This window comes from Trachypithecus francoisi, unplaced genomic scaffold (assembly GCF_009764315.1).
Source record: "Trachypithecus francoisi isolate TF-2019V2 unplaced genomic scaffold, Tfra_2.0 Lachesis_group0, whole genome shotgun sequence".
In the NCBI taxonomy this organism is placed as follows: Eukaryota; Metazoa; Chordata; class Mammalia; order Primates; family Cercopithecidae; genus Trachypithecus; species Trachypithecus francoisi.
The window spans coordinates 161,868,295-161,893,713 of NW_022681453.1; the positions used below are offsets into that span (position 1 = coordinate 161,868,295).

The following is a 25,419-nucleotide window of genomic DNA, read 5'->3' on the forward strand; positions in this document are numbered from 1 at the left end:
AACCAAATCACGCCAAACAAACAAAACACTAGTACCTAAATCTGAGAATTTGAGAGCTGTCAGATAAGGTGGTAACCTACAAGATATATTTAATAACAAACAGATTTGAATATACTGACATTTAAAACTAATTTTTCTTATTTGCTCTATGCTTTTCAAGAAAAGTTCTTATTTGATTGCATTTATTGTAGAATTTGGGAATAAACTACTTGTTATTTTACTATATGGACATATTCACTGCTACTTTTTGGTTACATTCTCTACCATCCTCTGTATCTTGTTCACTGATTGTGTATAGACAGTACATATTTGCACACGTACCATGTGTACCACATATGCAGATACACTATGTAGTTAGTGGCTACCACACATACATGCACACATACACATCAGGATTATATTGCACATGCTATATTGTAAGCTTTTCTCCCTTAAATATATAATGAATTCATTTGCATGGGAACAAATAGACTTATACATTAAAGAGTGCCTTATGTTCTAGGCCAATTTGTAAGCACACAGGCTGTAGAAGACGAGGCCCATATTACTACTGAATTTCCACCCAGCCAGCAATATCCATTGCTTCTCTACATTGGATTTAATTTTTTATAGTTTATCATTTCCAGATTGGTGTTCAGGGTTTAGGTAGCTGGTTGATAGAGAAGTATAGGCATTCCTTGTTTAGGCATGGGATGAATTCTTGGAACTGGGAGACCAACCAAATGAGCAAAATGAGCAAGAGGTAGTGTTAGCAGAACATAACCTCTCTGAAGGTGCTTTTCTGTAGTTGATCTTGTAACTACCTTGAATTCCTTTTTTTTTTTTTGAGATGGAGTCTTGCTCTGTTGCCCAGGCAACCTCTGTCTCCCTGGTTCAAGCAATTCTCCTACCTCAGCCTGCTGAGTAGCTGGGATTGCAGGCATGTGCCACCATGCCCAGCTAATTTTTTTTTGTATTTTTAGTAGAGACAGGGTTTCACCATCTTGGCCAGGCTGATCTCGAACTCCTGACCTTGTGATCTGCCCGCCTCAGCCTCCCAAAATGCTGGGATTACAGGCATGAGCCACCATGCCTGGCCCTTGAATTCTTTTAAAATCTCCTAAAGTTAGGAGATGCCTCAGGCCAAAGTTTTTAGGCTATGATTCCCTCAATTTTGGTCATTCTTCCCAAGTTGCAGTGGTAATGCCCTGACTACTTTTGACAGGCACCCTGTTTTCCCTGCCGTTTCTCTGAAGGCATCTTGAACTGCTTTAAAATTTGTGTTTTAATACTCAGTGTGATAATCTTCCTCGCCACTTTTGAGTCACTTTCAGCGCAATTATTTGCAAACATTTTGTTATCCATCAGGAGTCAAAAACTTTCACTGGAACATGGCATAAGGGCAGGAAGAGACAAAGTGACCAAAGATAGTGGTATAACAAGGGTGGTATTGGAGGGAGCAGTCCCTTGTGGGTGCAGGCAATGAGTGGGCACATTGTCTGTAAAGAGCTTAAAAACAGTAATAAGACAAAAAATTGGTCTGCTTTGTTATTACTGAACACCAGCAATTCTTAATGATGTCAGTGATAGAATTCTTCTCTGTACTTCAGCTGACTGTTCCCATCTGCTGCTGCTCTGGGAATACCACTGCTGAGCAAACACTAGATTTCCAGGCTCTGTCCACAGTGAAGGAAGCACAGTTGAGTTCATTAGTACTTTCCGGATGAGAGCATTAAAATATTATAGCCACATGTGGCTGTTTACAGTGATATCAATGAAAATAAAATAATATTATAAATTCACTTCCTCAGACACATTTTAAGAGTTTATTAGCTCTATGTAAGTAATAGCTACCATACTAGACAGTGTAGACATAGAATATTACCATCATTAATGAGAACTCTAGGAGACAGTGTTGCTTTAGACTCTACCAGCAGTCTGGTCATAAGAAAAACATATATTAAATTCACTGCTCAGATGTACTGTATATAGTAAACATTATTGTATGTATTCCATATATACAGTCATAACATTTATGAGAATAAATAGTGGCATAACAAGTCAGCATTTTATGGGGCAGCATTAAATGATACAGCATCTTTGCCCATAAAAGTTTGAGAGTAGTTTAGCCCAATGTTAATATTAAATGCCCACTTTGTGACCAGATACTAGGCTAAATATTGGAGATAGCAGAGTAATTAATCGAATGCCTGCTTAGGGGTAGTTTAGATCTAGTAGGGGAAACAAAGAGGTAAACAAATATTACAGTGAGATAGTTATAATAATTGAAACGTGTTTACAGTATGTGATCAGTACAAAGGAAGGGTTAATAAGCCATCTCTACCTTGAGGGTGGATGTTGGTATTTCAAGTATGTGTGGGAAAGGGCAATATGGCAATGTAATTGGAGAAATGAAGACCTAGGATGGTTTACTCACAAGGATCAATTTAGCTCAGGCTACTGTAAAAAGGAATAAACAAGGTGCTTTCCAGGCTTAAGGAAAAGGGGTGAGCTGTACTGCAAGCACTGATGTTGTCAACCTGGAGGATGAGTTAGGTTGTCAGGATGAGAAATGTCAGCTGAGTTAATGTCATAGAATCACAGTGTTATAGAATCATAGAAATCATTGTATGAAGATTGAATTATGAATAATAAGTATGAAATGAATTGCAGATAATGGCATGCTAAGACAGGGAAGTGGGGAAGAAGTAATAAAGGGCAAAGTACAGCAGGAAAAAACAAACACTATTTGACCCAATGTTGAGTCCCATCTAGAGTAACATTTGTGCTTTTTGCCATAATTAAACCAGCAGAGTAACAAGCCCCAGAGTCGGGGTAGTTTTGTCAAACCCCGGCCTTCTAGGGACATTGGTGCCTTTAAAACACTTGTAGGGTAAATATAAACGGTACTTATTGTAGTGAAGAATTACCTAAGGAGCTTGTTAGAAGAGATTTTCTGAGCAAGTCCCCACTCCACTCGAGTATGTTTGGGACGAGGCCAATAATTTGCATTTTTAATAACCATCCCAAGCATTTCTTATGAAAGTGGCCCCACTGACCACAGTTGGAGAAATACTAGTTTATTAGAACAATGAAATGGGAAAGAAAGAAGTCAGGACATACGAAGACTTCCTGGTCACTTCCCTTTCAAAAGAAGAGAAGGAAAATGCAAAGTGAATATTAGTTTGGATTTCCAGAGAAATTTTCATCTAAAGCAAATGGTAAATGGGTTCCAGACATTGGCTATTACATGTGGGAATGAGCTGACCCCATTAAGAATAGTAAGAGAGAAATAATTGCTTGCACTTTAAGATTTATTTAATTTGCAACATAGGTTTATTAACAATAATTTGTTTATTTCTATAAATTGGGGACAAGGCTAGGGTTTGTCTAGCCACAGCTCTGGGTGAAATTCTAAGCAGACACTTAGTGAATATCAGGTCTTTGTTGTAGCCAGCATGCTGCCTCTCCATTAGTTCTCGAAGATCCTTTTTAAGTTCCTCTCAGGAATGTTTTTCACTCGAGATAAAGGGGAAGCTAAATATCCTCCTAGGTCACCATTATTGATCTGCCCTAAACTTTCTTTCTTGCCAAAATGAAGGGCTCTGCATCAAGGGATCTTCATGGAAGAAAAGCTCCTCTCAGCAAGCAGGGCACAAGATGGCTGATGTGGCTGATGTTCTCTATCCTTGGAGATAAAAGAGAGCAGAAACGGTAACTGGGCTTCTTGGAATAGAAGAGAGACAAAGTCTAGGAGAATGTGGTAAGGTGTTTTGAATCTTTGGGGCTTCCTTATGTTTGATCTGGGCATTCTTTAAAACTCTAATTTAGTGATAAAGTCCTTAAATGGGTAGTGTTTGGTCCTTATTGGATGGATGGCATAGGCAAGGGGGGCCTGGGGAAAGGGAAGTCTTGGAGAGAGCTCTAAAAGGAAATCCATAAAAGAGGGAGGAGAACAACGTCCCTCCCAGAAGCCTGCTGGAAAGGAAAGCTGATAGAAGGTGCCTAGAGATAAGGTATTGAGTCAGAAAAGGTTAAACAGAAGAATGCCTTTTGTAAATGCTGAAAATCTCATGGCGGCTCATCGTTAATGCCCTGATATAGAGTTTCATCTTCTTCATTTGCCTGGGACCAATATGTCTGAGCTGTCTCCTCCAGGACAGGAAAGTAACTGTCTAGTGATTCTGGGGACCCGAAAACATTGCTACCAAGTGGGCCTGCTAACTACCACTGAGCTGGCTAGGTAAAAAACTTTCTGGGTGATGGTAGCCTTGAGGTTTGGCTACGGTCACCCTCCCGTGACCCAGCATAGGATTGGCTGGAGGCTGAGGTAGATGGATAGACTGGGGAAATTCAGGGCTGATGAGGAGGAAGCACAATGGATGAAGGGTGGAGGGGGAAGAGGTGACCAGGAAGTGGGAAGAGTCCAGCTTGGGATACCTTTCTCAATAGATCACCTTTGAGCCACTTCTTTCTCCAGCCTGTAGTGTTGCAAATAAGCCATCTGACTCATGATGTGAAAACCTGCATCCTTCACCTGCATGATCAACAGCAATAACAGAGGCCACTGGCCCACAGGATCACTGCTGAAGCAGTTTATCTTCTCTGAGTTTTTAGTTTGAGGAAACTGTAACTATAGAACACAGCAAAAAGTCTTAAGAAGGGCTATTTATATCCCCATGGAAACACTCTCATAATCTAAAACAGTGGTTTTCAAAGCCTGTTTCCTGGACCGGCAGTATTAGCATCACCTGGGAAACTGTTAGAATTGCAAATTCTCAGGCCCCACCCCTGACCTACTGCATCAGACTGTCTGGATCTTAGCTGAGCGCATTAGCCATCTGAAGAAAACATTTTCTCAAAAGTTCTGTGATCCTTATGCCCCTTAGCTCTAACTAGGTTACTGTTTTGGAATTTTTAGGAATTTTAGGAAAATGTTTTGAGTATGCCTCCCGCCTCTCACTTGGAGCACACAAAAGAATACCTAGTGAAGGAAAAAACTCAATACTTCTATCTCTTCGCCCATGGCATGAGCTCTGATTAATATATATGTTTCTTTTCTTTTCTTTTCTTTTCTTTTTTGAGATGGAGTCTTGCTCTGTTGCCCAGGCTGGAGTGCAGTGGTGCTATCTTGGCTCACTGCAACCTTCGCCTCCCGAGTTCAAGCAATTCTGCTCAGCCTCCTGAGTAGCTGAGATTACAGGCATATGCCACCACACCTGGCTAATTTATGTCATTTTTTAGTAGAGATGGGGTTTGACCATGTCGGCCAGGCTGGTCCTCAAACTCCTGACCTCGTGATCTGCCCACCTTGCCCTCCCAAAGTGCTGGGATTACAGGTGGGAGCCACCGCGCCCAGCCCCTAATTTTTTTTTTATTAGCATGGAAAATACATAGCAAAATTTAAAGCTGCAGGTGCCATGTTAAGACCAGGGTCTTGCAAAATGTGTATCCTTACAAGATGTGCAGGTATCTTTGTAAAATTCATGGAAAGAGAAAGAGAAAACAAGGCGCACAGGCACAGGCTCCAGAGAGGCGGCGACCCCTGCTGCTCAGCCTTGTGCTTTCCCAGGTGCTTCCATTACTCACCATTAATGATGGTGGTTCTTACAGTGGCTGTCCTGGCAGGCCTGCCTCTGACTTCCTGGTGCACCATCATCTGCTGCTGCCTTCAGCAGCTGCCATATTTTATTCCTCCCCCTCCATTTCTTACTTGAGTTGAATTCAGGTGAGGTTGCTAGATTTACCAAATAAAAATACCGGAAGCCCAGTTAAATTTGAATTTCAGATAAACATTGAGGAATTTTTATAGCATAAGTATGTTCCATGCAATACTAGGACATAGTTATACTAAAAATAATTTGTTATTTATCGGAAATTCAAATGTAAGTAGGTGTTTTGTGTTTTATCTGGTAAGCTTATTTAAGGAAAAGGAATTACTATTTCCAGTTGCCTGACTCAGGAGGGGCATTTTCTTTTAGAAAGGAACACATTTTGCCGTATAAATAAGGACAGGCTTATCTGCATACACCTGTGCTATCTATTAAGCTAGTCACTAGCCACCTATCGAGGACCTAAAATGGGACTAGTCTGAATTGTGTAAATACTGAGTTTTGAAGAATTTGTGTGAAAGAGACTATAAGATGTTTCAATGTTTTTTAACAAATAGGTTATATGCTGAAATGATTTTGGAGGTACTGGGTTAAAAAGTATTATCAACTCTCTTTTCCGGCTGGAACCAGGGAGGGTGTCGAAGAGAAGAAGAAGGTTCCTGCTATGCCAGAATCCCTTAAGAAAAAGTGAAGGAATTTCGCAGAGCTGATGATCAAGCACCTGAGAAATAAGTTTGCCCAAAAGATGCTTCAAAAGGCAAGGAGGAAGCTTATCTATGAAAAAGCAAAGCACTATCACAAGGAATATAGGCAGATGTACAGAACTGAAATTCGAATGGCGAGGATGGCAAGAAAAGCTGGCAACTTCTGTGTACCTGCAGAACCCAAATTGGCATTTGTCATCAGGATCAGAGGTTATCAACTGGCTGAGCCCAAAGGTCTGAAAGGTGTTGCAACTTCTTTGCCTTCGTCAAATCTTCAATAGAAACTTTGTGAAGCTCAGCAGGGAATCAATAACATGCTGAGGTTTGTAGAACCATATATTGCATGGGCATACCCAAATCAGAAGCCAGTAAATAAACTAATCTACAAATGTGGCTATAGCAAAATCAATAAGAAGCGACTTGCTCCGACAGATAATACTTTGATTGCTCTATCTCTTGGTTAATATGGCATCATCTACATAGAGGATCTGATTCATGAATCACTGTTGGAAAAAATAACTTCCTGTGGACCTTCAAATTATCCTCTCAACAAGTTGGAATGAAGAAAAAGACCAACAATTTTGTAGAAGGTGGAGTTGCTGACAACAGGGAAGACCAGATCAATAGACTTATTAGAAGAATAAACGTGCCTACTACGATTATTTTTTCTAATCTGGCCCATTAATAAACAGTACCTGCTCTCAAATTGAAAAAAACACAAAACCAAAAAGTATTATTAAGATTAATGTAGTCTGTTTCTTTTTCCTCTTTGACTGTGGCTACTAGGAAATTTAAGATGGCATAGGTAGCTTGCATTCACAGTCCACATTCCATGGCCACTGGACAGTGCTGGCCTGGAGCCGGAGCCAAGTCAGGGAGACATAATGACCATCAGGCCAGGAGCAAAGTGCCAACCTTTCCAGAAAGTGTGAGATTCTCCTCATTGTAAGCTTGTGGCTTAAATGGCTGGGGGTGTACAGATTCCTTGAATGTAGTTTTTATTCACATTGTTTTCATTTTCTGTCCTGACAAAAAGTTGGTGATGTTTGAATGATTATAGAACAAATGGGGTTGTGGTTTATGTTTCCTATTACGCATATTTGGCAGTTGAATTATGACATTAGATTGGGACATGGTGAGAGGGGGCAGGATACAGGGTAGGAGGAGGGGAACAAGTTACAAAAGGCCCTAGTTCCAGGAAGCTGGGCTGAGTTGTTCTGTTTAACTTCGTCTTCCTTTTATTCCTATGGTTTTATGATTGCAAATAGGCAGTGGCAGGGCAGCTCTGACTATATTTGCTAGAAGCAGATGTCCACATTAGTTTAGGTGTTTAGGGATTGAAAATCATAGAGGGTGGCACTAGGAAATATAGAAAATGCCAATGAAAATTTTTGTCAGGCAAATTAAATCTTTGCAAGTCCCCTGACTTCTGAAAACTATTTACAGAACTGGATTCTGAAAGTGGGACATCTTTTTATAACATAAAATATCTGGGGATTTCAAGGTTTAGATCTGGGACTTTTAAGTCCTGGGTTTGATCTGCCAACCCCTCTCTCTTCCCTCCCTCCATTACTTAACCTTTCCCCCCTGAAGTTCCTGGAAAGCAAAGAAACTTTCATGAAAGCAAAGGAAATAAAAATTTAAGACCTTTTAGAGGCCAAGAGCTTGGTCAATGGTAAAATAACCCGATCTTTACCAAGCTCCATTTAAAATGTTTATTTTAACCATGTCAAATTGAAGAATCGGTTCTCAGCTGTAGGATCCACCATCTGTTGATTTCCATTTTTTCTTCCTGATCTCACCACCCACTGCCTGGGATGCCACATTGCCCTTCACAGATGCTTTGCCACCTGATTCTAAGATGTGACATCCAAGATCTCAAGCCAGAAAAAGAGTTGCTGCCACATCTTGTATGAACTAGCAATCAAGTGGCTATTTCATCCAGCCCATTAACCCTCCACCCACCCCCTTGGTCTTTCACTTGGCATTACTTTCAGTATCTTGAGGATTATTGTAGCAACATGTAACACATGGCCTTTCAGTGAGAAGAGTGTTGATGGCATTGCCTGGCAGAAGGAAGTAGAGAGCAGAGGCTTAGGGGCTGTGTGCCAGATGGCATTTTGGGAGAAGGAGAACATCTCACTTCTTTGAAGCCTTGAGATTTCAGGTCCAAAGGAGACTGAGTGTGTAGGAGGAGTGGTAGCTACTGACCAGGAAGTTGTTGCTTGCTGCACTCCCCTCCTGATAGGGAATCCTGGATTGCCTGGAGAGGGGTCTGAGGCAATTGTATCTGGTTTGGGGTTCTACCAAGTGAAGCTGGAGATTTGTAAAAGTTTGTCATCCATTGATCGTTGGTTCTTGTACTATATCAGTGTGGAGATGGAGATGTAGTGCAATTTGCTAGATTTAGGTGCCAAAACAAAAAAATCAGAAGTCTCAGGCTCATCTCAACAGATTATGATGCTAAGTGTCAAGTATTAGACTACGACTTCATTCTCCTTATTTACTGCCTAATTATAGTCATGTTATGCACCATTGTGTTTGTTCTATTTTGAGATTCAGCTATAAGGCAGTGCAGTTCATCAGAGCAAATCAAAGCAGGTAAGAGGAAGGACAGGGTTTGGGTGTAGCCTAGTGTGTCTGATGGTGGTGAGGGATAGTCAGCAAGACAGAAAAGCAACAGGACCCAAGGGCACTGCAATCTCTCATCCTGGTTGAGGCATGAGATGGTAGAATGCCCCAACAGGTACAGCAATGATGGGAAATACAGGCAGATAGTTTCAGCGAGGGCTGGAATGATCTAAAGACTTGTTCACTCACATATCTTGTTGGACCTTAGTTGGGGCTGTTGGCCTGAATACCTACATAGAACAGCCTCAGGTGTTCAGCTTTTCCATGTGGCAGCTTGGACTTCCTCATAGCATGGTGGCTGGGATCCAAGAGCGAGGATCCCAGGAGAAGGAGGTAGAAGCTGCACGTCCTTTTCAGACCTAGCCTCAGAAGTCACACAGCATTACTTTTGTCATAGCCTGTTGGTGTAGAAGTCCTGAGCCGCTGGCCTGAATTAAATGGGGGGAAATATTCAATGAGAAAAACATTAAAGAAATTGGGGTCATATGTTAAAACACAATCTGTCTTATGACCACAATTGTTTACTTTCCTCCCACATGCAAAGTATATTCACTTCCCCAAAGACTCTAGAAAAATCTTATTCCATTATTAAATGAGGCTTAGACTCAAGGTCCACATGCAATTGAGGCTCCTGCAGCGTGGTTCCTCAAGTCTGTCTTCTTGAGTACCATCCTTCTCAGTCTGAAAACCTGTAAATTAAAGAGACTGATGATCTGTCCTACGGTGGTGGAACAGGAATAGGATAACTGCAGTAGATACTCCCATTCAGAAAGCCAGAAAATAGGAGGCACACAGCAGCCACTGGTTCACAGCAATTCTGAAATCCCCAAGGCACATGTGGCTAATTCCTTTATTAGGGCTTAGTTTGCTATTATACTTACTATCTGAGAATGATCTCCCATGGCTCTAGTCTCTGCCCTGTAGGCTCTGAGTTACTCTTCCTTGTCCTTGAGAAATGGACTCAGATAATTCTAGGAGATTTGAGAAGAGAGGAAGCTAGTACCTGGCTCACTTGTTCATAGGGAGCAGAGCTCTGGACTTTGGGTTTGGTTCTGGAGCAGGGATCTGGCAGTCCCTGGGCATAGAGACTGGTGATAATGAAACATATGGACCTGGTTCCTCTAGTGGGGAGTAGACAGACATTAATGTCTCAGGCCCCTTACACAAAATGAGGGACTGGCTTAGGTATTCTTTAGCTCAGGTAGGGTAGAGGACCCAGATAAATAAGGGAGTTTCCCTGTAAGGAAAAGATTAAAGCTATTTCAGTCCATGGGAGCTTGGTCAAATTGACAAAAGATAGGCATAGTTTTTTTTTTTTCTCAAGCCAAATTCACTTCCTAGAAGTAAATCAGGGCCCTTTGAGAGCTGAATTGCTTTCAGCAACATTAATATAATACATTAACTTGCTGTTCCTAGGTGATATAATCAAGGAGTTTTAAATTGAGGTAGTTTTCCTTCAGAGCTGCTAGAATATTTTAATTATTTCCTTATGGTATGTATTTCACTTACTTCCAAATGGGATTGAGACAGTATACATCTAAAAAGATTATCAAAACAAAAATAAAGGCCAGGCGCGGTGGTTCAAGCCTGTAATCCCAGCACTTTGGGAGGCCGAGGCGGGCGGATCACGAGGTCAGGAGATCCAGACCCTCCTGGCTAACACGGTGAAACCCCGTCTCTACTAAAAATACAAAAAACTAGCCGGGCGTGGTGGCGGGCGCCTGTAGTCCCAGCTACTCGGAGGCTGAGGCGGGAGAATGGCGGGAACCCGGGAGGTGGAGCTTGCAGTGAGCTAAGAAGCGGCCACTGCACTCCAGCCTGGGCCACACAGCGAGACTCCGTCTCAAAACAAACAAACAAACAAAAAAACAAAAATAAAGGACCAAAAACTATATAAATAAGTGTGCTAAGACTTAGAATTAATTTAGTAACAATGATTGAATATTAAATGTGCTCTAAGCTTCATTCCAGAACATACTTTCATACAGCTGTGTCTATGTTTGGTATGTCTTTGAACATGCATAAGAGTCTAAGTATTTGCTTCTGGAAATACTTACTTCCAACTTCTTTAAAGGTAAAGCAACTCATTTATTTAGAATGGAATGTTTGAAGTTGGAGGAGTCTTGAGAGATCATCAACTCCATCTTCTTCTCTCTGCAGCTGAAGGCTGGAGGATCCAGCGAGATTCAAGGGCTTGCCCAAAGGTCAGAATGATTGATCAGAGTTGACGTTGACTTCATAGCCCAATGTTCTTTCCTGTATACCATAAGGAGCAATTTTTTTTTTTTTTTTTTTTAAGGTGGAGTTTCACTCTTGTTGCCCAGGCTGGAGTGCAATGGTGCAATCTCGGCTCACTGCAACCTCCGCCTCCCGGGTTCAAGCAATTCTCTTGCCTTAGCCTCCCAAGTAGCTGGGACTACAGGCATGCGCCATCACGCCCAGCTAATTTTGTATTTTTACTAGAGTTTGGGTTTCTCCATGTTGGCCAGGCTGGTCTTGAACTCCCGACCTCAGGTGATCCACCCACTTCGGCCTCCCAAAGTGCTGGTATTACAGATGTGAGCCACCGCGCCCAGCCCATAAAGGAGCAATTCTTAGAGCTGACGTTTTCAGAGTCACTGCTAATTAATAACTTAATGAGAAAGGAAAAAAACTATATATTTGTAATAAAAAATTATGATTTGATACACACAGATCTGATTTTAGATATGAAGTGGCTCTAAACACACATGAACCAGCAGGCTCATGGCTGGACAGTGGTGAATACAGGGGGACAGAAAGAGTAGAATGGAGACAGGGTTAAGGGTGAAATTGTGAGGAGAGACCCCTGAGGGAGGCCAGAAGTTGTCCTCCTGGTCCCTGCACACAGTGAGGCTCCAGAGAAGGTGAGAAGTCAAGTCTGGATGCCACTACTCTCCTCTTCAGCCATTTAATGAAGTGAAAGCCATTACAAGTAAGATTTGGTCAAATCAAAGAATTTCAGTCTTGTATGTTATTTTTTGACTTACTTCCAAGGAATTATAATTCAATCAGAGAAGAAGAACCATATAAGTGATATAAAAGATTTATTATAGGGATGAGATCTGACACAATTGTGGGAACTTGGTGAGAGTATAGGTAAGTCTGTTGCTCCTGTGTCTAGTGCTGGGCTTGAAGTCAGCAAGGCCAGAAGTCTGGAAAGGAAGATCAATATGAAATGGGGGAGAGAAAGGATGAATTGGAACCCACATCAGTCTCTCAATGCTTCCAAACCTCCAACTCCAATAATGTTGGGATTTGCGGAATGGTTGGCTCATTTCACCCTAAAGCTGCTCACAAACTTGGCCCAGGATTCGGAGAAGCTAAAGAGGAGATCTAGTAGGAAGTGGAGGAACTATGGGCCTGCAGCTGCCCTGATGGACAAAGTGAGCCACAAGATCAGTGACTATGGGCAGACTGCAACAGCACCTGCTTCTACACCTCCATCTCATTGTAAACATGCTGCGCCTCACTTCCACTTTCACATCTGCACATTTTCTTGTGGGCAACTCTGATAGACAATCATGCAGAGAAGGGAATTCTGGGAGATGTATTTCCAGCTTAGCTAAGTTGATTTCATACAAGCCACTACATCCATGAATTTAATTATTCTCCTTATTCTCCAAATAATCTTTTTTTTTTTTTTTTTTTTTTTTTTTGAGACGGAGTCTCGCTCTGTCGCCCAGGCTGGAGTGCAGTGGCGGGATCTCAGCTCACTGCAAGCTCCGCCTCCCGGGTTTACGCCATTCTCCTGCCTCAGCCACCCGAGTAGCTGGGACTACAGGCGCCCGCCACCTCGCCCGGCTAGTTTTTTGTATTTTTAGTAGAGACGGGGTTTCACCGTGTTAGCCAGGATGGTCTGGATCTCCTGACCTCATGATCCGCCCACCTCGACCTCCCAAAGTGCTGGGATTACAGGCTTGAGCCACCGCGCCCGGCCCAAATAATCTTATATTCAGTGCACTAGCCAAAGGGTTGGTAAGCTTGCTTTTTTTTTTTTTTTTTTTAATTCTTAGGAAAGTTTAGAGAGGGAGAGTATATCAGAAAAAAAAAGACATTTCATTAAACAAATTAGCAGAAGCGTTCATGGAGGGACACACTGATCTCACTGATATGGTGGTCACACAGTAACTTTTAAGGAACAAACCTTTCTCATAAAACAAGGCACATCTCTACCTGAAATTGTAACCACTGGACTAGAACAAAGTAATCTGAGCAGCTTGAATGAACCTTGTAAAGGGTGTTTGTTTCATTTAGAAAATAACTTGAACCCTGGGAAAATCTGGATCAACTTGAGAGAGAGAAAGAAGAAGGGGAAGAGAGAAGAGAGAGAGAATTAGTTTGAGAGTGAATTTTAGAGTAAAACATAACACATTTTATGACCTCCAGGCTATAATAGAGCAGACAGTCTCCCCTGAAGGCTTTTGAGAGGTAAACTGCAAAGCATTGACTAAATATATCATTTGGCCAATTTTTCTATGACAATTTAGTTTGGTGCCCTTTGACTGGGACATTCTTTTTTTTTTTTCCTTAAAAAAAAATAAAATAAAACTAACATGTACCTCTCACCTGGCTGAAGGCGTAACAAAAACTTGAAAGACTTCCCTAGACCACAGTGCCAACGGAGTGGGAAATCTGGGCACAAGGCCTAAATCCAGATGCTACTTCTCCAAGACCAGAAAATAGACTAATATTATTAGCTGCATTTTGTTTTGGTGTTAAGTGAATAATGAAAAGGGCTAAAGGACACCATGACTATCAGGAAAATAAAGAATGCCACGTGGTGGGATGCCCTGTTGCGGGCAGAGAGAGGCGTTTGAGTTTGCGATTGAGTTGAAGGAAGAGTTTGTCTTGGTCTATGGATCAGGCACCATCTGTTCAGTAAGTTAGAGGTTGCAGAGTAGCTTATCCTCAAGTGAGATAACATGTGCCTGTGCTTGCTATTTCCACAATAGGCATGCAGTTACTTTCTTGAGATGGTTTACTTCATTACACAAATTCTTTCTAATATTAGACCATAGTTTTTTTTTTAATGTGGTAAAACATTATATAGCATTAAATTTACTGTATTAGGCATTGTAAGTGTATAGTTCAATAGCATTAAGTACATTCACATCATTGTGCAACACAGTTCTAGAAGCTTTTATCTTGCAAAACTGAAACTATACCAACTAAACACTAATTTTTGCCTCCCAACCACCTAGCCCTTTGGCAACCACATTTCTACTTTCTGTTTCTATGGTTTTTACTGCTTAAGATACTTCATATGGTTAGACTCCTACAATATTTATCCTTCTGCAACTGGCTTATTTCACTTGGCATAACTCGAGGTTCATCCATGATGAGGCATGGGACAGAATTTCCTTATTTTTAAGGGCTGAGTAATATTCCACATTTTCTTTATTCATTAATCTGTTGATGAACATTTGGGTGACTTTCACCTCTTGGCTCTGTGAATAATGCTGCAATGAACATAGATCTGCAACTGTCTTTTGAGATCCTGCTTTGAATTCTTTTGGATAATACCTAGAAGTAGAATTGTTGGATCATATGGTAATGTTATTTCTAAGTTTTTAAGAAACCTCCATGTTATCTTCTGTAATAATTACACATTCTCACCAACAGTACACAAGAGTTTCAATTTCTCCACATCCTCAACAACCCTTGTTATTTTGTTCTTTTGATAGTGGTTATCATAACAGGTGTGAGGCAATGTCTCATTGTTTTGATTTGCATTTACTTATAATTAGGGATGTTGAGCATCTTTTCATAGGACATAGGCATTTATAAGAACAAATATTTTGTGCAAACTAATATGGGGAAAAATTAAGATAGTAAAGTTGAGGGTGAATCTTGTGGCCGTGGTAAGAACATGTTTTCTTTTTAATGTAGGATTGTATTTGAAACCTCTCACACAGTTTAATCATTTTGTTCTGCCATTATTTGGCCATCCTTGTACTTTCTGACTTGGTCCTCCATAAGAAAGTAGCATTTGAATTTGTGAGCCATTAATTGTCAGGATTGGAAAAAATTTAGTAGATCTTCTAATTGCAACATCTGCATTTTACAGTTGAGTAAACTTTGGATTAAAAAGTGAAAAATATTCAATTGAGGAGCAATATCTTGATATAAGGGGAAAGCCCTTCTGATTACTGAAAATTTTATTTTTTTCCTGGCGTCATTGAGGTAAAATTGGCTAATAAAATTGTGTATATTTAAGATATACAATGTTATAATTTTATATACATATACATTGTGCAATGATTATTACAATCAAGTTAGTTAACACTTCCATTATCTTCCATAGTTACCATTTTAAAAAATTGTGAGAACCTTTAAGATTTACTTTCTAGGCAAATTTCAAGTATGTAATACAGCATTTATTATTACCTATAGACACAATGCTGTACATTAGATCCAAAGAACTTATGCTATAACAGAAAGTTTTTAACCATTTGACCAATATCACCCTATTTATCCCACCACTAAGCACCCAGCAACCACCATCCTACTCCACATCTATAAGTTCGACTGATTTTTAGATTCCTCACACAAGTGAGATCATACAGTATTTCACTTTCTCTGTCCAACTTTTTCACTTAGCATGATGCACTCAAGTTGCATCCATGTTATCACAAATGGCAAGATTTCCTTCTTTTTAATAGCTGAATAATATTCCATTGTGTTTATGTGTGTGTATATAAATATGTGTATATATAAGTATATACATATATGTATATATAAGTATATACATATATGTATATATAAGTATATGTGTGTATATATAAGTATATATGTATATGTATATATACATATGTATACATATATACATGTATATATACATATAAGTATATATGTATGTGTAACACACACATACTTTCTTTATCCATTCATCTGTTGCTGGACACTTAGGTTGTTTCCATATCTTTGCTATTGTGAATAATACTTCAGTAAACATGAGGGTGCAGATATCTCTTTGAGATACTGATTTCATTTCCTGTGGATATGAAACCTGAGGTTTTCTTCATGTCCTCGCTAACACTTGTTATTTCTTGTCTTTTTGCTAATAGTCACCTAACAGGTGTGAAGTGATATTTCATTTGATTTGCATTTCTATGATTATTGATGATGTTGAGAACTTTTTTTATGTAATTGATGACTGTTTGTATGCCGTCTTTGAGAAAATGTCTATGTCCTTTGCCCACTTTTTAATTGAACTATTTGTTTTTTTTTTCTATTGAATTGTAGGAGTTCTTACATATTTTGGATATTAACCCCTTGTCAGATACGTGGTTTGGAAATATTTTATCCCATTCTGTAAGTTGCCTTTTCATTTTTTAATTGTCTCTTTTGCTGTGCAGAAGCTTTGAAACACTTAAATTCTAGTTTCCATTATTAAATAGTTTTATGGAATCTAGAAATATTAGGAGGTTTCAGTTTCTAAAACTCTGTGGTTGAACATATTTTGAATAATTGCCACAATTTTTCTGAGATCTCTGCAAGATGTTTTGTTTTGTAATTCCCTCCTTTTTTGTGGCTCTGATGAAAATCTTTGAGTGCTAGGCTTTGGAATCAGACCAGATTGTTTGACTTATATACCTTATAATGAAAACTAACATTAACTTTTACTTTTGCTTATGTTTTGAGAGCACTGAGAGCAAATTCATATATGTGGCCTCACGATGGCAGAGGGTTAGGAATATAAGAGCAGATCAGTTCGGCTCCTGTCTTGTGGCAGGTGCTGTTTTGGGCCTCATGGGGTTTATACCATCTCAACAAATATGGACAGGATCCTCAAAACTAGTGAAGACCTGACTATTCTTCCCAAGTATTCTGTGTGTATTAGTCAGGGTTCTCTAGAGAAAAAGAACGAAATACGTACGTGTGTGCGCATACACACACACAAATATATATATACACACACATAAACACACATATATACACACATGTATATGTATATAGGTATATACTTGCACACACACATACACATGTATACATATAGAAAGACATTTATTACGAGGAATTAGCTCATATGATTATAGTGGCTGAGAAAGCCCAAGATCTCTAGTTTGCTAACCCTGGGTTTGCTGGAGACCCAGGGTTGCTGATGGTATAGTTTCAGGCTGAAAGTCAGCAGGTTGGAGACTCAAGAAGAGCTGATGTTTCATTTTGAGTCCAGTGGCTGGAAAAGACTGATGCCCCAGCTCAAAGCAGTCAGGCCAGAGGAGTCCCTTCTCACTCAGCATTTTTGCTGTATTTGGATCTCAACTTGATTGGAGGAAACCCACCTACATTAGGGAGGGCAATCTGCATTACTCAGTCTGCTCATTCAAATGTTAATCTCATCCAGAAACACCTTCACAGGCGCCCAGAATAACGTTTAACCAAATATCTGAACACCCTGTGGCCCAGTAAGGTTAAAATATTAAAAATTAATAAGTAACTATGGTTACCACTGAGGGTTTCCAGGATGACTTTGGGGACATATGGACAAGTTGGCTAGCTGTGTGACCTTGGGCAAGTTATTTAACTTCACTGTGCCTCAGTTTTCTCATTTGTAAGGTAAAGATGATAATATTTCCTCCCTCATTGGATTGTCTTGAGGATTAAATGAATTAGTATTAGTAAAGTGTTGAGAAGCATGCATGGCAAGTTGTAAATGGAACATGTTAAATATGATTTTAACGTACTTTAATAGTTTTATCTATTTATTTTGATGTACAGTAAAAAGAAATACAACAAGCATGATTTCAAGGATATTTTTGGTCAGGATGAGGCTAAGTAAAAAAGCAGTAAGTTGACTGCAAGACACATATTAAGTAAATACTACTATAGGAGGTATATGGAAATGATAGAAACTGTGACAATGGAAAAAGTAAGTGATAATGTTTAGAAAGTACCCAATTTTCTGAGGAATTTCCTGGAACTGAAAGCTTTCCTGGGATGTAGAACATTTAGTACTAAAACTGGGTAAGTCCCCAGTAAACGAGGATGGTTGGTCAACCTGTACACAACTACAGCCTGATATTTATCCCATAAGCATTTTTTGAACACTTGTATTGTTTCAGGCAGTGGGAGCTTCCAAAGGACCGCCACCTCTAATGGGCTCTAAGTAGTGTGGATGCCAGTCCATATCCTGCCACTGACATGCTTGTGATTTTAAGTAAGGCTCTTTGGCTTCTCTTAATCTGTGTTTCTTAGTGTACAAGAAGAAGTGGATGAAATAATGATCTCTAAAACCCTTCCAGCACTGGAGTTCTTTGATATGAAGCACACAGTACATCTGCTACTGTTAAAATCTCAACTCCCTGATGGCCAGCATGAGGAAAGAACAATGAGCAAAACATGCATTGTGATTATTTTCTTAGCATTCAGTTCCAGCCTAAGGCAGGGGAGCCTCTTCTATGCTCCCATCCAACCAAAACTCTGACACAAAATGATCATCCCAAATGTAGGATCCCTTGAAAATGCCTGAATAATGTAAGTGGCCTAGGAAATTGGCAGAAGAAAGACTCAAACATGTAAGATTTACATAAGAAGCACCTGCACAATTTATTAGGGTGAGAGGAGATATTTATGAGGTCAGGAAATACAGGTTGCTGTAATTGTGGTTGTGTTTACAAGTTGAAAATGAATCTTTGGTGGTAGGACCAGGATAAATTATTTACTTGATTGATTAAGAGACTCTCATCTAGAGTCTTGTTTCTCTTCATCAAATAACCTTTCAAAGTTGACAATGTTCCACATTTCAGGCAAGTTATGTTACACAAGAGTGTAACTCACTGACCATCTGTTTTTGTGTGACTAAAATCATCTTACAGTTGTGGCTTGGAAAAGCTATCTCACACAAATTGTTATTTATACATATTTTTTTCCAGAGTCAGTTTAATGCAACAAATATCTGGAGTGCCAGTTATGAGCTCAATTCTGTGAAGTCATGAAGAGCAATAAGAATCTCAGTTGCTAGGAGCCTTGGCTAAGAGAAACTCGACAGGAATCCAGTCATCCACATTATAGTGCTGTTGCCATTTGTGGAGAATCTGATGATTTTTACTTGGAACTGAGGTTTGCCTTCTGTGAGATATGGTGGATAGGAATAAGGCTCTGGGTTCTGGCCAGTCTAAGAAGAGTTTCTTGGCTCCTGAGAACTTAGTTCTCAGGAGTCCTGTCTTTTTTCATAATAAACCTCTTCTAAAGCTTGTAATGCCCAGACTTCCTTCAGACAACATTCTAATTATAGCTCCCCTGAGTCACTGGAGGTTTTTAGAATCAGAATGTTGAGAGACAGAGAGAGAGAGATAGACTATAAAAGCAAGCTTACCAGTGTGGGGGTATAGCTCAGGGGTAGAGCATTTGACTGCAGATCAAGAGGTCCCTGGTTCAAATCCAGGTGCCCCCTGTGCATTTGTGTTTTTGTTTCAGAAGAACATGGATTGACTTTGACTTCTTATCTTCTATGGCTCATGGCTGATTGAATAATAACTAATGTCCCTTGCTTGCATTCTTAGTACATGCCAGTCTAGGCCCTTTACACTGGTTCTCCTCTATTTCTGACCACAGTTTTACAAGATAGATGCTTGTTTGTATTTCCATTTTACATGAGGAGGCTGAGAGTTGGAGATACTTAGTAATTCACTCAAGGTCAGAAAGCTATAAAGGGCAGATTCAGGATTTGAACCCAGAGCACACACTCTCCCTGACTTAAGTATACTACACATACTGCTCTCCTAATGTTAAAATCTTTGTGACAAAATCCTACTAGGCAATGTTCCCACAGTCCTGTAATTACCCATAGAGTTTCAGAATCTGCTGGCTACAAGGAAAATCAAGGACTTAGTGACTGTGCCCACACTTTGCATTGCCCTGGGGAAAGCGAAGGAATAGAGTTTTATCCACAGAACATTTTAGGGGAGGTGAACAAGAACTGGTCTGAAGTTTAAGGAACTGCACTTTTTCCTCTTTAAATCTTAAGGATTTCTATTACCTTCCATCCCCTGTTCATTTCCTACAGCCAAGTACCCCCACATTGGGTAACTTCACTCAGGACCCAGGCATGGAGCCAGAAGTCAGGTGTAACTCCCACCCACAATACAGGCAATGCTCTGTTTTTAGATCAGTCTGAACAACATACACTGGGCACCTACTGTGTACCAGAACCATGCAAAGTGTGAACCCAGAGGTGAATAAGACATTAGCCCCTCCCCTCATTCAGGATGTAGGCATATAGAATAAGAAAATAGAGTGCATGAGCTGTACCTCGCTGTGATAGGTGCAGTAACACAGAAGAGGCAGTGATTACATCTGTCCAGAGGAGGGGAGGTGAAAGTAAGCATCTGGAGGAGCTGACAGATGGAGGGTGGAATGGAGGTGGAGTTTTGGAGAAGGGTGGTTGCAATTCCAGGCAGAGGAAACAGCGCAGCAGAGCTGGAGCCAGGTAGATACAGATGGAGGCAGCTGGAGCACAAAATGTGACATGGGGAGTGTCAAAAGATAACACTGAAGCAGAGGAGACAGGTAAAAATCAGAAGAGAAGAACTGCATGCTGTGCTAAGAGACTTGAAGTTTATTGTGAAGGCGTTTAAAGGGCAGTGATCTAGATGGACTTACTTTTCCAACAGGCTGCTCTGGAAGCAGTACAGAGTGGATGTGGGGGTGGAGGCTGGGAGGATATTTAGGAGGTGGTGGCACTGACAGTGTAGGGGTGGAGATGGATTTGGGCAATGTCAAAGATAAAATCAATAGCACCCAGTGATTCACTGGAATTGGGGAGGAGAGGGTGGGAGGAGCCTAGAATTGCCTTAAGTGTTTTGGTTTAGATGACTGAGTACAGGGTGGTGGCATCTCCAACCAAGACAGGAAGGAGACTGCTCAGCTGGTTAAGCAGGTGGGCTCTTCACACAGTCTGAGCCTATGCTGGAATCCTGGCCCCACCACCCGCTAGCTGTGTGACCTAGGGCTAGATATTCCAATCAATCTGTGCCTCAGTTTCCATCCTGTATACTACTACTAATGCGGATTTTATAAGATTTTTGTAACAATTACATGGGAGGTTGTCGGTAGAACTTTTAGTACCATGCCTGGCATATTGAAAATGCCCAACATATGTGAGCTATTATTATTACAACAAAGCAAAATAGATGGAGAGGCAGGTTTGGACAAGAAGATGATAAGCTTAGGTTTGGGTATACTGGGTCTGAAATCTGAGGCTCCGGTTGGGCATCAGATTGGGCAGGTGCTGGGAGTGGGTGTCTGGGGCCCTCAGACAGCTTGTGAGCTGGAGCTCTGGCTGCTGTTTGTTCCCTGGCTCCATGGCAGCTGACAGACCTCATCAGGGAAAATTTGTTGCACTGACAAAAATTTCCTTGACCTTTTGCTCAATCTTGGAGATGCACGAGATTGAATTCTCAGATTGGAACTCAAAGGAATAGGTATCAGAGGTGTTCAAAATTGAATTTTGGGCTTTGGAACATCCAGGTACTTTGTTTTTCTCTTTGGTGGTTTTTGTTGTTGTTGTTTGTTTGTTTGTTTTTGTTTTTTGTTCTTTTTTTTTTTTTTTACTCTGGAGTGAGATAGTTGGTCCTGGATGACGTCTTTATTGAAAATTTGATGAAAATATGCACAATATACAATATGTGCAAATACATAATATTTGCCTATAATTTCAGAATTGAACATGAACATCTGAAGTCCATTTGTGGATACCCAGTTTAGATCCCTTCCATGTCCAATACTTGTTGGTAGCCCCTAATGCTCAAAACATTCATCGGTGTATCCAGAGACCTATGGGCAACTGGTGGTGTATTTTTTAAAGCTGGAATATTAGACTGAGAATACAGCATTGAACTTCAGGTGCTGGGAAGATAATGAGTATACATGCTCTGGGAAAAACAAGAGATGGTACAGCTAGGAGGAAATTGGGGATGAGTTTAAATTCAAAAGGAATCTTAGACACCAGAAGTATTTATGAGGTGTTTTGCAGGTCATAAAAATGGAATGAATATTTATTTGAAGCCTATTGGTGTCAAGGGGGTGTAGCTCAGTGGCAGAGCATTTGACTGCAGATCAAGAGGTCCCTGGTTCAAATCCAGGTACCCCCTATGGCATACTTTTGCTCCTCTTGGCAGCTTCATTAAAAGTCCTGGACTAGGGTAAGGCAAGCAAGGTGTGTAAGGCTCAAAATTTAAGCAGATGCTTACTCTCACGTTCATGCAAGTGCCTTGGCTCATTAGTTCCCTTACAGCAGAGCTACCATCTCATATAAACTCACCCTGCCTCTAATACGCACACACAAACCCAGTCCTAAACCATGACACATACACACACGTGTGCTTTCTTACATGTGTTTTTATCTCTTTTTTCCTGTATATTTAATCTTATTAACCAGGTACTTTTTCTCTCCCTTTCTTCAAGTTTTTTATTTATTTTAGGTTTCATGGAAGAGTTTATAAATTCTGTAAATTTTAGATTTACAGAGGAATTGTTAAGATAGCAATAGAGAGGTTTTGTATACCCTTTACCTACCTTGCAACATGTTAACATGTTACATAATCAAGGTATATTTATCAAAACTATGAAATGAAATGTTTGAGGTGATGGATATGCTAATTGCCCCCAATATGATCATTATACACTGGATACATTTATCAAGATATCACACTGTATCACAATTATTGTATGTCCATTAAAGGTAATAATAAAATAAAAAAAGAACCTATGAAATAAATGCTGGTCCAACACTATTTTTTACTTTTTGTCAGTATAGACTAGATGTATATATTTATGGGTTACATGAGATATTTTGATACAGGAATGCAATGGTGCAACACTGTTAACCAAATGACAGACTATTCAGATTTCTCCAGTTTATTTTTTCTGCTACTTTCCTCCCCTCTGCTCCAGGATTCAATCCAGGATACCATGTTGCATTTAGTTGCTATCGTTGTAACGTCTCAGTCTTCTTTAGACTGTGACAGTTTCTCAGTCTTTTCTTGTTTTTGTCACTTTTCTTTTAACCTTGACATTTATGAAAAATCCTGGTTAAATATTTTGCAGAATGCCCTCACTTTGGATTTGTCATGATTAGACTGGGGTTGTGAATTTTTAGAAAACCTATCACAAGGATAATGTGCCATTTTTTTCATATCACATCAGGGGTAGAAGATAAGGCCGCAACGATTTAAGGTTCTGCTACACTGGTAAAACTTTTAGGGCCGGGTGTGGTGGCTCACGCCTGTAATCCCAGCACTCTGGGAGGCCTAGGTGGGCAGATCACCTGAGGTCAGGAGTTCGAGACCATCCTGGCCCACATGGTGAAACCCCACCTGTACTAAAAGTACAAAAATTAGCCGGGCATGGTGGCTGGCGCCTGTAATTACAGCTACTCAGGAGGCTGAGGCAAGAGAATTGCTTGAACCAGGGAGGCGGAGGTTGCAGTGAGCTGAGATCGTGCCACTGCATTCCAGCCTGGGAGACAAGAGCAAGACTCCGTCTCAAACAAAACAAAACAACAAAAAAACAAATAAAACTTTTAGGAGTCCAGCACCTAGGGCACATCAGCATTTGCCTTCTAAAATGAAAGATATAGCTATGCCTTACACTGCTCACCACACAGAACAAGGCCAATTGCTTGGTAGGCCACTTTGGATTTTGGTGGCAATGTATTTTGATGTGCTTCTCTGTTATATTTACCAGATAACAATAACCCATAAGACTGTCAGGTTCCAGTGGATCTTGGACCAAGAAAAGGGTCTGCAGTAAGAGTAGACTACAGTGAAATCTGGTCTTCTATTTGGGTGTTATGACTTAGTATTGAAAGTGTATGTGTTTACACATATGCTCATTATAGCATTATTCACAATAGCAAAGATATGGAATCAACCTAAATGCCCATCAGTGATAGACTGGATAAAGAAAATGTGGTACATATACACTGTGGAATACTATGCAGCCAGAAAAAGGAATGAGATCATGTCCTTTGCAGAGAATGGAGGGAGCTGGAAGCTGTTATCCTCTGTAAACTAACACAAGAACAGAAAACCAAGCACTACATGTTCTCATTTATAAGTGGGAGCTGAACAATGAGAACACATGGACGCAGGGAAGGGAACAACACACACTGGGGCCTGTCAGGGCAAGGGGGAGGAAGAGCATCAGGAAAAATAGCTAATGCATACAGGGCTTAATACCCAGGTGATGGGTTGATAGGTGCAGCAAACAACCATGGCACACATTTACCTATGTAACAAACCTGCATGTCCTGCACAGGTATCCCAGAACTTAAAATAAAGTAAAATTAAGGGCTGGGCACGGTGGCTTATGCCTGTAATCCCAGCACTTTGGGAGGCCAAGGCGGGCCAATCGCTTGAGCTCAGGAGTTTGAGACCAGCCTGGCCAACATGGCGAGGCAGAAGTTGCAGTGAGCTGAGATCACGCTACTACATTCCAGCCTGGGTGACAGAGTAAGATTCTGTCTCAAAATAAAAAACAAAACAACAACAACAAAAAATTAAGTTAAAAAATAAAAAAGAAAGTGTATGTGTCTAGAAGCTGAGAGTAGTTTGGTGGGGTAGGTTGTGGAGATGTTGATCAAAGCATACAAAATTTCACCTAGACTGGAGGAAAAATTCAAGAGGTCTATTGTACAACCTCGTGGTTATAGTTAATAAAAATGTATTTATACTTGAAAATTGCTGAGGATATGACTGAGGTGAGTCTCAATCAATTTAGAGGTTTATTTCGCCAAGGTTGAGGATGTGCCTGGGCAAAAGGAACACAAAATCACAGCGACATCTGTGATATGTGCTGTTTTCAAAGAGTAAAGGTTCAGGGACTTTAATATTTAAAGGGGAGAGAGCAGGCAGTAGGGGAAGGAGGACAGAAAAAGGGAAGGAGAGTTGATAAGAGGCAAGTGGTTGCACTCCTCTGAGGCTTTGAGCAGGGTTCACTGAATTCACATTTTATATGTGAAAAGAGGGGATAGAGAAATAGTCAACTATTCATTCATCGCTTGCTCCATGAATATGAATTTTTACGTAAGATGAAGTAAAGATAGAGTACAGGAAGCAGCCAAATATGCATTTGTCTCAGGTGAGCAGAGGGTGACTTCTAGTCCTATCTTTGTCCTGTACCTGTGAAAATACAGGACAACGTTGATTTACATTGTCAGGGTGAAATTCCCTAGAACTCTGTTTTAAGGTAAAGATCTTGGGACCCACAAGGAATTTCCTTCTGAGCAAATTGTAAGGGAGGCCTCCTAGGCTGATATGTGAACTTCTGTCTTTGGAGCTACCTATTGAGAAACAAAATGGGAGACAGTTTTGCATGACTCCGTTCCCAAGCTTAACTTTTCCCTTTGACATAGTGAATTTGGGTTCCTGAGATTTTATTTTTCTTTCACAAGATATACAGTCAGGCATCACTTAACAGCAAGGTTAGGTTCTAAGAAATGTGTCGTTAGGTGACTTTTTCATTGTGCA

At 40.4% G+C, this 25,419-nt stretch overlaps 1 long non-coding RNA gene and 1 other non-coding gene across 2 annotated transcripts in view; both read left to right on the forward strand.

Moving 5' to 3' along the window:
• Positions 1 to 19,271: 19,271 nt before the first annotated feature.
• On the forward strand, positions 19,272 to 19,343 carry TRNAC-GCA. Its single transcript has one exon. It is a non-coding gene; the product is annotated as a tRNA-Cys (tRNA).
• Positions 19,344 to 19,934: 591 nt separating this feature from the next.
• The window catches only part of LOC117084187, a 184,840-nt gene continuing 179,355 nt past the window's right edge, over positions 19,935 to 25,419 (forward strand). Inside the window, exon 1 of the long non-coding RNA XR_004437337.1 lies at positions 19,935 to 20,458. This is a non-coding gene — a long non-coding RNA (uncharacterized LOC117084187). The remainder of the gene's footprint in view (positions 20,459 to 25,419) is intronic.